Source organism: Camelus ferus, chromosome X (assembly GCF_009834535.1).
Source record: "Camelus ferus isolate YT-003-E chromosome X, BCGSAC_Cfer_1.0, whole genome shotgun sequence".
Lineage (NCBI taxonomy): Eukaryota > Metazoa > Chordata > Mammalia > Artiodactyla > Camelidae > Camelus > Camelus ferus.
Window position 1 is genome coordinate 4,379,039 of NC_045732.1, and position 13,135 is coordinate 4,392,173.

The 13,135-nt window shown below is 42.5% G+C and overlaps 1 protein-coding gene across 1 annotated transcript in view; it reads right to left on the reverse strand.

Moving 5' to 3' along the window:
• Window positions 1–2,340, reverse strand: part of ARHGEF9 (Cdc42 guanine nucleotide exchange factor 9) — a 328,329-nt gene extending 325,989 nt beyond the window's left edge. Inside the window, exon 1 of the mRNA XM_032475623.1 lies at window positions 1,851–2,340. The gene's annotated coding sequence lies outside the window, so the exon portion shown is untranslated. The remainder of the gene's footprint in view (window positions 1–1,850) is intronic.
• Between the last annotated feature and the right edge of the window lie 10,795 nt (window positions 2,341–13,135).

Consider the following 13,135-nt stretch of genomic DNA (forward strand, 5'->3'; position numbering starts at 1 on the left):
CCAGAGATTCTCATCTAATATCAGAAGGCCTTAAAGTTGCAGGTCTCAGGAGGTAGGCTGACCTGCTCTAGTTGACCAGCCAACTTTATAACTGAGGGTTCCCAAATTTCTAATCCAGTGTATTTTTTTATGACTCCACATGTCTTCTGCCTTATCTGTACCCCTCCACCCCAAAGCACCTTTCAGCCTTGTAATACAGTCTAAAGTCCTTGTATTCACCTTTCCCACAACAGACCTGAAGCTCCCTAAGGGTAGGAGCCTATTTTATCCAGTCCTCTCTGCCCTTATCTCCAGTTGCTCAACACAATGCACCACACCAGCAGATTCTCTGTACTTGTGCATAACAGGCCAGAGCAATTACCTTGGCAGTGACTAGAAACTATTGTAGTTGTCAGACAAATATTCAAGCAACATCAAAGAGGGCCTTGAGTTTTACTCTTCAGAGACATTGGCTGTTGGGAAACATTGCTTCCGCTGAAAGCCTATCTTAGTTGAATGGACATTAGAGTTACACCTTAGCCAATAAAAGAAGGGAGAGGCATTTTAGTTCCCCTATAAGGACCCAAATTCAAGATGTTATGGAGCTCCAATTCTGTAACTCCTATAAATACAAGTGTACAAGAAAACAAAGCTTAATTTATTTGTTTTAATTTTTATTTTCAATGGTCAAAGGGATCTTTTGAGATAACCCAGTGAGGTCCAACTCTCTGACTTTACAGGTGGGGGACTTGAGGTCAAGAGAGATGCTGGGACATCCCTAATGTTATAACATGAGTAAGTGACAGAATCTCCCAATTCCTTGTGCACACCTTTTTCAACTCCACCAAATGAACAGGTGTTTGTCACCAACCACATCTTAACCTGGGATCAGAAACAACTGTGGCTTAGATAAGCACAGTGATCCCATTACCTCCTTGCAATCCATTTCATCACCGGACATATCTAAGCCTTGCTAAGTGTTAAGTAGTATAATTTATTTAAAGCACTTAGTAAAATGCCTGATACACAGTAAAAACATTCCTCCCTCCCTATTAGAAAGGACCTCCTTATAGTAAGCTTAATTCTGTCTCCTGGTTATTTCCACTCTGTTGAATTCTGACCCATCCTGAGTTCTCCTTCTTGAGGTCACTTAACACAAATGTGATCTTTTCCACATGCCGGCTTTGAAGGTATTTGAAGACAGTACCCCTACCCTGCTTCCCTTCCCTCACCATGATTCATTGCAAGACTACCCTCCACTCATTCAGATTTCATCTTCCTGCAGATAGGGGGCTTACAGTTGGCCTCATTTTCCACAAAATCGTGTTATTTGTCACCAGAGGCTGTCACTAGGTATCTACTTCGGAGAGTTGGTCTTACAGAAGTGCACTTACCCTGTGGCCTCAAGCCCCTTACACCACAAGCAAAGAATGAACAGAGCTCAATACCTAAGGGCGTCCAAGTGTTGAAGTGCCCTGAGGTCTGATGTCTGGCCCTCAGGCTAGCCAACAGCTTTACACTGTCATTGGTAGCTTCTCCACCCTCTACCCTTGGTTTTTCACCACCCGCTCCCCTCCCCTCCTCATCTCCCCATCTTATTCCCACGGAAGAACTATTCAGAAGTGGGTAGGTTTTTACCCTATGTCCAAAAATCTGAAAGCTCGCCTGTTGACCCACTCAAACTACTGGGCCTTGAGTTGCACCACGTGGGTGCCTCCTGCCCAACTCTATCCTGCACGCCCCAGTGGTCCCTGTTAGACTCCTCAAGTAGCTCCCATCTCTGCCACTTTCTCCAAGCTGGAGACAAAATTGGGGCCTTGCCCTGGCAGCGCAACATACTAGTTCCGCAAGGAGCCGACAGCGGGAGTTACCTTACAAGCCGCCAGCAGCAGCAAGTGCTCCGTCGGTAGACTCGACTGGCTAGTCGGTGGGTCCGCACCTAGGCTGCGCTCCTTCGGCTAGGCTGTGCCACGCCGCGGTCAGGACCGCGGGCTGCAGGCTGGCTGGGGAGGTCTCTTACCCTTCGTAGCCTGGAGCGAGACGGTCCCACTGACGAGCGTCCCGGCTAGCGTGTTGGCGGCGGCTGGCGCAGAAGCAGCTTCGGAGGGAGTGCCACTGCGGCGGAGCACCGCTGACTGCCGCCTCACCAGCCCAAGCAAGAGAACCAGCCACCGCGTTGCTCTGATCGCTCCTGGCACCCAGTTGCGCCTCGCGGGGCGCTGCGGTGGCCCTCAGCTGGTAATGGGCGCGCCTAGGAGCGCTGGCGGAGATGCACGAAGCGCCAGCTAAGGGCCGAGGAGGCCTGCATTCATCTGAGCCCCTCCAGGCTGCTGCACCTCGCCAACTACTGGGCGTCGGGTTCTTCGGGTCACAATTGGCGGAAGATGGAGCCTTGGAAGCGAGCGAAGTGGGTGGGGGTTTTGGGGGAGGGGCCTCTAACTCTGAAGTTCAGATCAGAACGCTGCCTCCTGTACGGAGAAGGCTGGCCAAAGGCCAACTCACACTCCCTCCCAGAGAAAGGAAGACCTAGCAACTCTGGCGGGTGGAGACCGGAGGTGCCCTAGCTAGGGTGCGCGCAGCCACGAGGGCAGGTCGAATCTGCTGTGCGCTAATACCATCCCTGTCCCCGCCCCGCTGCCTGCTCAGGTCGCGCAGAATGCCTAGGTCCGCCAAGCTCCGACCTGTAACCCAAATATTTCATCTACCTAATTGCTGAGCTCCCAGGAGCCAATGGCCAGGATGGCGGGGTAATGGGGTCCTCCCTTTTGCAGGCCTCTCTGAGAGGCCACCCACCTGCACCCGCCGCAAGAGAGCCCTGCGGAGCACCACACCCTGACCTCAAGCCCCCGCCTCGCACCCCGAGGCGGCCTGGAGGGAAGGGGAGGGTGCGATGGGAGGGCGCGACGGACTGTCGACAACCTTTTTCCTGGATCCATTCAATCTACTCCTGGAAGTTTCCTGGCGATTGCGACATTCCCAGGAGGGCAGATTCCCCGCCTGTTAATCACAGCGTGCATTTAAAAAAATCACTCCCTACCCCCCGCCACCTTTAAAAAAAAAATAGCTCTGTAGGCACAGGCTTTCAGGCAACAAACCTGAAGTGGTTGAGAAAAGACACCTCCACAGTGCAGTGGTCTGGGGGACTTGAATGGTGCTTTCCTTCAGCTCTCACCAGATGTATGCTAAGACAAAGGAGCATTGCCTCCTGGAGCTCACACTTCATGGCTGAGGAACCATACACTTGAGTCCTTGCTCCCTCCGTGGAAGGAACTGACTGCAGAGTTTTACGGAAGGGCTTAATGGATACATCTCTTTTTTTTTTTTAATAGAGAAATTAGGCTAATCAATCTGGTAATTATACTAATTAATCTATATAAGATATTGGGGCTAGGGGAACCCACATGAATCACTTCAACAGTCTAAAAGCAGTGTGCAATGGAGATAGCTGTGTGAGGCAGCATTCCCCTGGAAAAACCTTCCTCGAAATTCTGCCAGTAGACAGAAAAGCAACCATCCTTGACAAATAAGTGGACTGAACAAGTTTATTCTGTAACTTTACCATGGAGATGTCAATTGGGTCCTGACGTCCAGGATAGCCTGTCAGCTCCATACAGAAGCCAGATCTGGGACTTCCCTCACATCTCACTCCACCTAATCCTTACCTACCTCTCAGTGCCTCCTCTTACTCCTAGTATTCCTGCCAGGGTGTGCAGTAACTGATGTCAAACTGAGAGGACACCACCACCTCCAAACTGAGAATAAAACCTTGAGCAAAGCACTTCACCACCTTGGACCCCCAATATTCTTCATCTGTTAAATGACCCTAAAAAGAAGACTTTCATCACAGTACTTCACAAAGGGTTCAATGGGTTGATTTATGCCTGGCCTATAATCAGAGCTTGTTACTGAGCTTCATATGGAAAGGATCTGGCCTCCTGCTTTTAGAAGCAGGCCTTTTCACTCTTTCCATAGGGCCCATCTTGATAAGCTCAGATGGGAATCTTTCAAAACAAGGGCCAGCTCTTTCTACATGCTAGTGGCTGGCACACTTTTGACAATATAGACAAGAATACATATTTTTGATTGCCATAATTATTCCTCTTCATCATACTCACCATGATAATAACAACAATAATAATGTCTGTGCTGGGTAACAACCTCTGCAATGGGGAAGTAGACAGAGACAGATGCAGGTAGATTACATTTTTCTAAGATAGGCCTTTCTAGATTCTGCCCACATGAAAGCATAATCCTAGAAACTTTGATTGTAAGAGACAACTCAAGAGGTTATCTCATCCAGCTGCATGCCTGCCAAAATGTCCTTACCATAAGAATGACTCCTGTTTATCAAGCTTCCCAGGGAAATACAGCCATTCAAGAAGTAAACAAATATTCACTGGACACATGCCAGTAAGCTACCTGACTAGGTCCCATGAGTGATACAGAGATAGACAAGGCCCAGATTCTGCTCTCAAGCAATCCTTGTCACCCAGGAGACAAGATAAATAAACAAACAACAGTTCCCCCACCTAGCATCTTCTGCCTCTCATTGTCCCAGAGACTAAAGAAAATTGGACCAACAATTTGCAAGCAAATTGACACTACACACTTTTCCTATCAAAAGTCTAGTAGTGTATACATTCTGTATTCCCAAGCTTTGTTAATACTGAGATAGGAGGGAAGGGGGCAGGACACAACCATTAAAAGAATGACACAGTAATTAGCACCAAGGTGGCAGAAGATTCAACTCCCAGTAGACCTTGAGCTTCATTATACACTCATTGTAATACATTAGCATGCTAAATGGCACTCCTACATGTGTCATTACAGTTTTAAGGCTGACCATAAAAGGTCAAAAAGTAGGTGATGGCCCAATTCCTGGGAATGCCAGTCCCTTCCCCAAAGTACTTGGAATAATCCTCCCACTTGTTAACATGTGAAACTACCAAGCCTGTAAAAACTAACAACTCTGAACCTTATGGTAGCTCTTTCTGTCACTCTTTCTGGCCTTCTGAGGCAGCCTGCACTCTGTCTATGGAGTATGATATCTCTGAATAAATCTAATTTTACTCTACTATGGCTCATTTTGAATTATTTCCTGTGGGAAACCAGAGACCTCACTTGATAGGGTGCATCCCAGGGCCTCACCTGGGACCTTGGACATGGCCATCTGCTTGCATCTCTTTTTCCTATATCAATACTTCACAGGAATCCACTGGATATGTGTTGCCGGTGGTGGTGCTCCAGGTTCTTATGCTGTCCCAGAAAGAATTCAGAGACAAGATGTAGTGGTTAAAAAAGTAAAGTGAGAATTTATTAAAGGATGGATAGTACACTCTCAAGGGGAGAGTGGGCAGGCTCAGGTGAGCAGTTGCCTGGTGTTTCTTTAGCAAGTTGGTTATATAGGGTGTAAAAATGAATGCACAGAATATCCATTGGGGAGGAAAGGGTCTGGGGTCATATTCCCTGATTTTCATCCCAACTCCATCTTCCCAAAGGGAGGAGGGATTTTTATCCTTATTTAGTTTGGATCAGAACTGTCATGGCATCTGTGCATGATGAGTACTTCTAATCTATAAGGCTAATTTTATTAAAATGAGGGCATAATGAGCAAAAGGTTACATTTGGACACTGGAAGTTCCTGCCTTTTCTCACCTTTCTTTATTGGTCTCTGGGCCACTTATCACCCCCAAAGGTGTAACCACTTATCAAAAGAGGTTCCTGCTTTTCTTTCTCTGCCCAGGGACCCCTGGTGCTTATATGATGTATGGTTTCCTGCCCTTGGCCTGTTGTCCTCTTTTCTGCCCAATTTCTGCTGTTTGGTCTGTGTCCCACTTTCTCTGTTCATATCTAGCTATCTGCCTGCTCTAATATATGGACTTTCTGGCTTTATTCAATAGAATGGGCTAGTATTTCTAATGAACTGTTGAGCATGGTGCTGAACAGTACTTAATCTTGTTTTTGAACTCCATGTGAACTAGTTGGTAATTTCAAGAGAAAAACCCTAGCCCTAGCCCTAGCCCTCACCTCTCATCTTGCCAGATTTCACTCAGATCCCTACCTTTGTCTTGTATTTTCCATCAACCTTAAAATGTATATCTTTTATGGTAAGCTGAATAATGACTTCCCAAATATATCTATATCCTATTTCCTGGGACTTGTAAATATGTTACCTTACATGACAAAAAGGGACATTGCAGTTGTAATTAAGTTAAAGATCTTGAGATGGGGAGATTATCCTGGATTATCCAAGTGAACTCTAAATACAATCACATGTATCCTTATGAAAGGGAGACAAAAGGAGATTTACATACACAGAGAAGAAAGTGACGTGAAGATGGAACAGAGAGATTTGAAGATGTTGACTTTGAAAATTGGACTAATGAAGCCACAAGCCAAGAAATGCCAACTGCCACCAGACACTGGAAGACGCAAGAAAAGCATTCTCCCTCAGAGTTTTCAGAAGGACAACCCTGCCAACACCTTGATTTTTGCTCCATGAAACTAATTTTATACTTATGACCTCAAAGTGCATAAGAGAATGAATTTAATTCACTAACTTTGTGGTAATTTGTTACAGCAGCCATAGAAAATGAATATGTTTTTATTGTAGTCATAGTTAATTCTATTTCACCCAGTTTATTGTCTGTGTCCTTGCTACAATTCCCTACAAGATTGTAAGCCACAATGCCCAGCAAAGAGCATTCAACAAATGCCTACTTACTGGACAACTAACTGAATGAATGAATGAATGAATGAATGAATGAATTGATGCCACACATTAGAGGAATGGTGTGGGGAGAGAGTACCTAGCTCATTGTAACCCATATCTATTATTTCTATACCTTAATGGTATGCTGGATTCATATACAAAGAACAATACATTATGCAGTTTCTAAACATCCTAAGGGATGTTAATTAGGCTGTATGGTGTGCTGAAGTAGTTACCTAGATTTTGATTTTAAATCCCAGCTCTGCTATCAGTTCACTTGTGACCTTGGGTAGGTTATATTCCAACTCAGAGCCTCAGTTTCCTTACCTGTAACATGAGATTTCTATGCTATGTTGAATATCATTCTAAAACTATTCCTCAGTAGTTCCTAGAATTATACCACTGTTCTGCAACTGTCCTTATCTCCTTTATTTTATACTTTGGTGTGGGTAGGGGGCTAAATTAGTGAGAGTATCAACAGGAAAAGAAAATCAAGAAATGATACCACTGGGAGCAAACCATCAGAACCTTTTAATCTTCTTGAAAGAAGATGACACATTCCCATGCACATGTAGACATATATATTTCTGTACACTTACTTTGGCCTCACTATTTCAATCACCTTACTCAGAGTACCTCACAGGATATATTTTCAAAACACTAACAGTCTCTGATTTCATTTTCTAGCCAATGTCACAGTAATCCTAAGGAAAGAAAAACAGTGCACCAGTGCTGGGTTTCCTAAAGCACCCACCTCCAAACGTAACTTGTATCAGCAAAATTCTGCAATGACTTTCCATTGTTTTAGGAATAAAATCTCAAATCCTTTGCATGACATTTGAGTCTTTCTGTGATCTATCCCTGCCTTCCTTTACTAATTAACCCATCATCCCCTGAAGCCTGTACTTCAGCTGAATCTGTCCTATCATTTCCCAACTTAGTGCTCTTGCTATACTGTTCCTGCTACTTGAAAAATCCTTTCCACCCCCATTCTGCTCCCTTTCACTTGCTAAGGAAATCTTATTCATCCTCTAAGTCTTAATTCAGATGTCATTCCTCCATGAAGCCCTCCTTGACCCCTTCAGTAATTATGAGGCATCCCTTCCCTTTCACCTTACTTGTACCCTATTTACTTGATATATTTTTCATGTCCATACACAGAGAGTAGATTCTTGTTAGATACTTACTAAATCAATTCACAAAATGAACCCAAACTTCCCATGCTTAAAAATGTACCACATATAGTTTGGTAATTCCTTGCAATGTTAAACATGGAGTCACTATGTGACCTGCAATTCCTTTTCTAGGTTCATAGGAGCATTATTTATAATAGCTAAAAAGTAGAAACTAACCAAATGTTCATCAGTTGATGAATGGAGAAACAAGATGTAGTGTATCTGTACAATGCAATATTACTCAGCCATTAAAAATAATGAAGTATTGATACATGCTTCAAAATGAATGAACCTGAAAAATATTATGGTAAGTGAAGGAAATCAGACACAAAAGGCCACACATTACATGACTACATTTATATGACATATCCAGAAAAAGCAAACCCATAGGGACAGAAATTTGGTTAGTGGTTTCCAGGGACTAGGGGAGAGAAAAGAATGGGGAGTGACTACAAATGGGTATAGAGTTTCTTTTAAGGGTGCTGAAAATATTTTGGAAATAGATAATGGTGATGATTGCACAATTCTGAATATATTAAATCCCAATGAATTGTACACTTTAAGACAGTGAGTTTTATGATATGTGAATGATACTCAGTAGAGATTTTTTTAAAAAAAACACAGTACCTCATGTAAACATAGGTCATAGGATAAGGCCAGCATTTCAGCTTGGGTCTCCATTTTACTAATAATTTTTACTTGTAGTCTGACTTCTTTTTGACCTTGCCCAATTTCTTCCTGGCCTGGGCCTAAATTGCTTGTGACCACTTGTATAGCAGAATCCTTGTAATTCAGTAAAATGTTTTTCCAGAAGTTTTCAGCTCCTGGTTTCCTTGGAAGCTGAAGGTATAATGGTGCAAAAGAAACACAGGGCCCCTTTTGACTTTCTGTCTTCACAAGGATAGCAAGCCAATGACTTAGGCTTATACTATAAGAATTTTGTGCCAAATAGCCAGACATTTTTATCCAGAAACCTCTGGGTGTCACTAAACAGCTGCCTGCTCTGCTTGGCAGAAGTCCAACATGTTTGTCTTCATTCATTCATTGTTTACTTCATGCAGGGCCATGCTTGAAAGACATGTTGCCCACTGCCAACACAATAAAAAGAAGGGCCTTACTGCAGTCTGTCTGGGGCATAGGGATGGGGATAGAGGGCTGACTGGAAGAAGAGCTCCACAAGAGAAGTACGGAGAAATCATTGTCAGTTTTGACTCACTAGTCTGAGAGGGAGAGAGAGAGGAAGCAAAGGAGGGAGCAAACATGCCTTATTTCCATTTGCTAGTAGTAGAGGAGCCATGGTGATTAGAGACCATTGGGCTAAGCCTGATACCTCAGCCAAACTCATACACCAAATATAAATACCCACCAAATGCCTTTGATGATATTAGGATGATTCCAGGAGCCATTGCCCTCTCCTTGGGCCCAAGAAGACTATATAATTGGCACTTAGAGGATATGCTAGTTACCCAAGGGATAAACTTCTATCTGTACCTTTCCTCCCAGGCTGACCCTTATTAAAACAGATACCTGGTATTCTGAGCTCCTTGATTAACCACAATTGGATAACAGCCAGTATTCTATGTCACTCCCATCCCACCTTCAGTGCCTACACACATATATCTTTAAGGTCAGCCAAGTATTGCTCCTACATGGCTGTGTGGAAGTTGGTTTGGTTCAAACTCTAAAAGAATATTTTGCATGATAAGAACTTTTGCCTGGGAGTCTAAGGAATTTAGCTCAACTCTTGGCTATGCTACTGAATGGTAATATAACTTTGGGGACATCACTTCCTTTGTCTGGGCCTCAGTTTCCCTACCCATGGTAAAATAAGAAAGGCAACCTCAGAGATTTCTTCCCAGTACAGAGTTATTTTTGTTTGAAGAAAAAAATCTCAGTAGGAAAGATGAATGTGAGATACTAAGAATTACTTTTCCAAAGCCAGCTCTGAGTCTCCATTGAGGAAGATGTTTTGGAGATGCAAAACCAGCCATTTTTTCTGGGTCCATTTCTGTGGAAATAGAATCAGTAACTGCTCAGTATAATTTACAGATTTGTCACAAAAAAGCATTACTTGATTGCAAAAGTAACACCCTTGGTTTACATAATTGGTGTCAGGAGGACTAATGTAAAGGTATTTGGGTAGGTGAGAGGTGGAGGAGGAGGGGATGACTCTGGATTCTAACCTTCCAGTGAGATCCCATTGAGAGCCTATCAATTCCTTTCTTAAAGACTTATTTCAATAAGGAAGATAACAATAGAGGGTTCAGGATCTACCAGATGACAATAGGGCCACATCAAGAGTGACAATAGGGCCACATCAAGAGTGACCATAGCACAGAACTGGAATCAGTGACATACTTCATCAATTTCACATTTGGGCCTCAAGTTTGCCTTGAGAGAGACCTTGGTAGTTTCAGAGTCCTGGCAGTGGATGTCTCTCTCTCTCTTTCTCTGCTTTCTTTTTTAATGACAAGTAGAAGTTAACCTCAGCCTCTCTGCTCCCCAAACCAACTGTCCAGCATTGGAGAGAAAACACAAGTAAAACCAAGCCTCATATCCTGCTCTATCCCATGAAAAGCAGGACTGTGGGAGTCCATGGAAATTTGCTGCCTGGTCAGGTCAACCCCTCTTTCGCTCACATCCTTCTCTGATACTTTCTCATCTCTGGTCTGACCAGATATTTCTTCATAGGGATGAAGCCACACATCCCTAGCAGGCTGTTGGCCATATACTTGCAGCCTGGGGGAAGGAAATGGGATAACTTTCCCTACACTTCTTGAGGCAGTAGGTCTCTGGTGCCTGATTTCCAAGCAGTGTTGGTTGTTTGAGATCATTTAAGAGTCCTAGGATAGAATAATCAAACTCTGAGGAAAGCTTACAAGAGGGAATTTTACCTGTCAGTTCCATGGGAACCACAAATTCCTGAGGCCCTGGCCTTGGGCTTTTGTCTCTAAACTCACCAAACCACCTTTCTTCAGAAACTTGGGGATAGGTTCTTTTTCTCATACTCTGAGTCACATCCCAGATGCTTCTACTTAGTCATTCAGCTGGCTACTTGATCATCAGCTGTCATGTAGGTCTCAGGTACTCTCTTGCCTAGACTATCACACTTTTTCTGATTCCTGGACTATCACACTATCTTCTTATCTCCCTGCCTCTTTTAGCCTATCTCCTATTTCAGTCTAATCACCACACAGCAGCCTGAGGGATCCTTTTAAAACGTAAGTCACATCTTATTAATCCCGTGCTCAAAATCCTTCAATGGCTTCTTCTGTCACTCAGAATAAAGCCTTACAAAGGTCTGAAAGGTTTTTCTTCAGGTCTTCTAAACACAGTTGCACATTTAATCACCCAGAGAGCTTAGAAAAATTCAGATTCCTCTCCCTCTTCACACCCTAGGCAGAATCACTCTTAATCCCTGGGATCTGTTTTTAAAGCTCCCTAGATAATTATAATGAACAACTAAAAAGGGAATACTGCCCTAGTGTATTTGGCCTCAGATACTTCTCTGACCTCCTCTGCTTTCACTCTCCTCCTTGTCCATTCTGCTTTAGCCACATTGGCCTCCTTCCAGTTCCTTAAGAAACTAAGAACACTGTCACCTCAGGGCCTTTGCACTGACTATTCTATGTTGGAACTTTCTTCCCCCAGCTCTTACTTGGCTCATTTTCCCCATTCCTTCAAGGCTTTGCTCAAATGTCACCAAATCAAAGAGACTGTATCTGACTGCCCAACAGTCCCTACAGGGGCTGAAGATGCCAAGTACCAAGTTTGAAAATTAGAGAGTTGTGCTAATATCTCTTGTAGTTCTATTATCCTAGTAACCTCCACAAACTGTTCCCAGCTCTCAAGTTTTTCTATTTTTTAGTATAGTTGATTTACATATTATATTATCTTCAGATGTACAACATAGTAATTCAATATTTTATAGGCTGCATTTTCATTTAAAGTTATTATAGAATACTGGCTGTATTCCCTGTGCTATACAATATATCCTTGTACCTTATTTATTTTACACATAGTAGTTTGTGCTTCTTAATCTTCTATCAGTATACTGTCCCTCCCCCCTTTCCCCACAGGTAACCATTAGTTCATTCTCTACATTTGTGAGTCTGTTTCTTTTCTGTTATATTCACTCATTTATTTTTTTTTTTAGATTCAACATATAAGAGGTAACATACAGTATTTCTCTTCCTTTGTCTGACAACTCACTAAGTGTAATAACCTCTGTATCCATCCATGTTATTGCAAATGGCAAACTTCTATTTTTTTTAATGTTCCACTGTGTGTGTTTGTGTGTGTGTATGTGTGTGTGACAACTTCTTTATCCATTTATCTGTTGGTGGACACTTAGGTTGCTTCCATAACTTGACTATTGTAAATAATGCTCTTGGCTGTGAAAATTGGGGTGTATGTGTCTTTTCTAATTAGTGTTTTCATTTATTTGGATATATACCCAGAACTGGAATTGCTTGATCAAACGATAGTTTTATTTTTAGTTTTTTCAGTACCCTTAATACTGTTTTCCATAATGGCTTCACATTCCCATTATCAGTTTACTAGGGTTCCCTTTTCTCCATATCCTCACCAAGACTTATTATTTGTAGACTTCCTGATGAAAGCCATTCTGCCAGGTGAGAGCGATATCTCATTGTGCTTTTGATTTCCATTTCTATTAGTGACGTTGAGTATCTTTTCATATGCTTGTTGGACATTTGTACATTTTCTTTAGTAAAATGTCTGTCTATTCAGGTCTTATCCTCATTTTTTTTAACAAGATTGTTTTTTGATACTGAGTTGGATGAGTTATTATATATTTTGGATATTAACCCCTTATCAGTCATAACATTAGTGACTGGTTTTTTCCCCATTCAGTAGATTGTCTTTTTTTTCTGTCCATCATTTCCTTTGCTATGCAGAAGATTTTAAGTTTAATTAGGCCCTCTTTGTTTAATTTTGCTTTTATTTATGTTGCCTTAGGAGACAGATCCAAAAATATTACTACAATTTATGCCAGTGTTCTGTCTATGGTCTCTTCTAAGATTTTTATGATTTCTGGTGTTATATTTAGGTCTTTAATCCATTTTGAGTTCTTTTTAAAATATGGTGTGGGAAATGTTCTAATTCCATTGCTTTATACGTGGCTGTCCACTTTTTCCAGAATCACTTATTGAAGACTGTGTTTTCTTCATTGTATGGCCTTACCTCCTTTGCTGTACATAAATTAACCATAAGCATGTGGATTTACTTCTGGGATCTCTACTCTGTC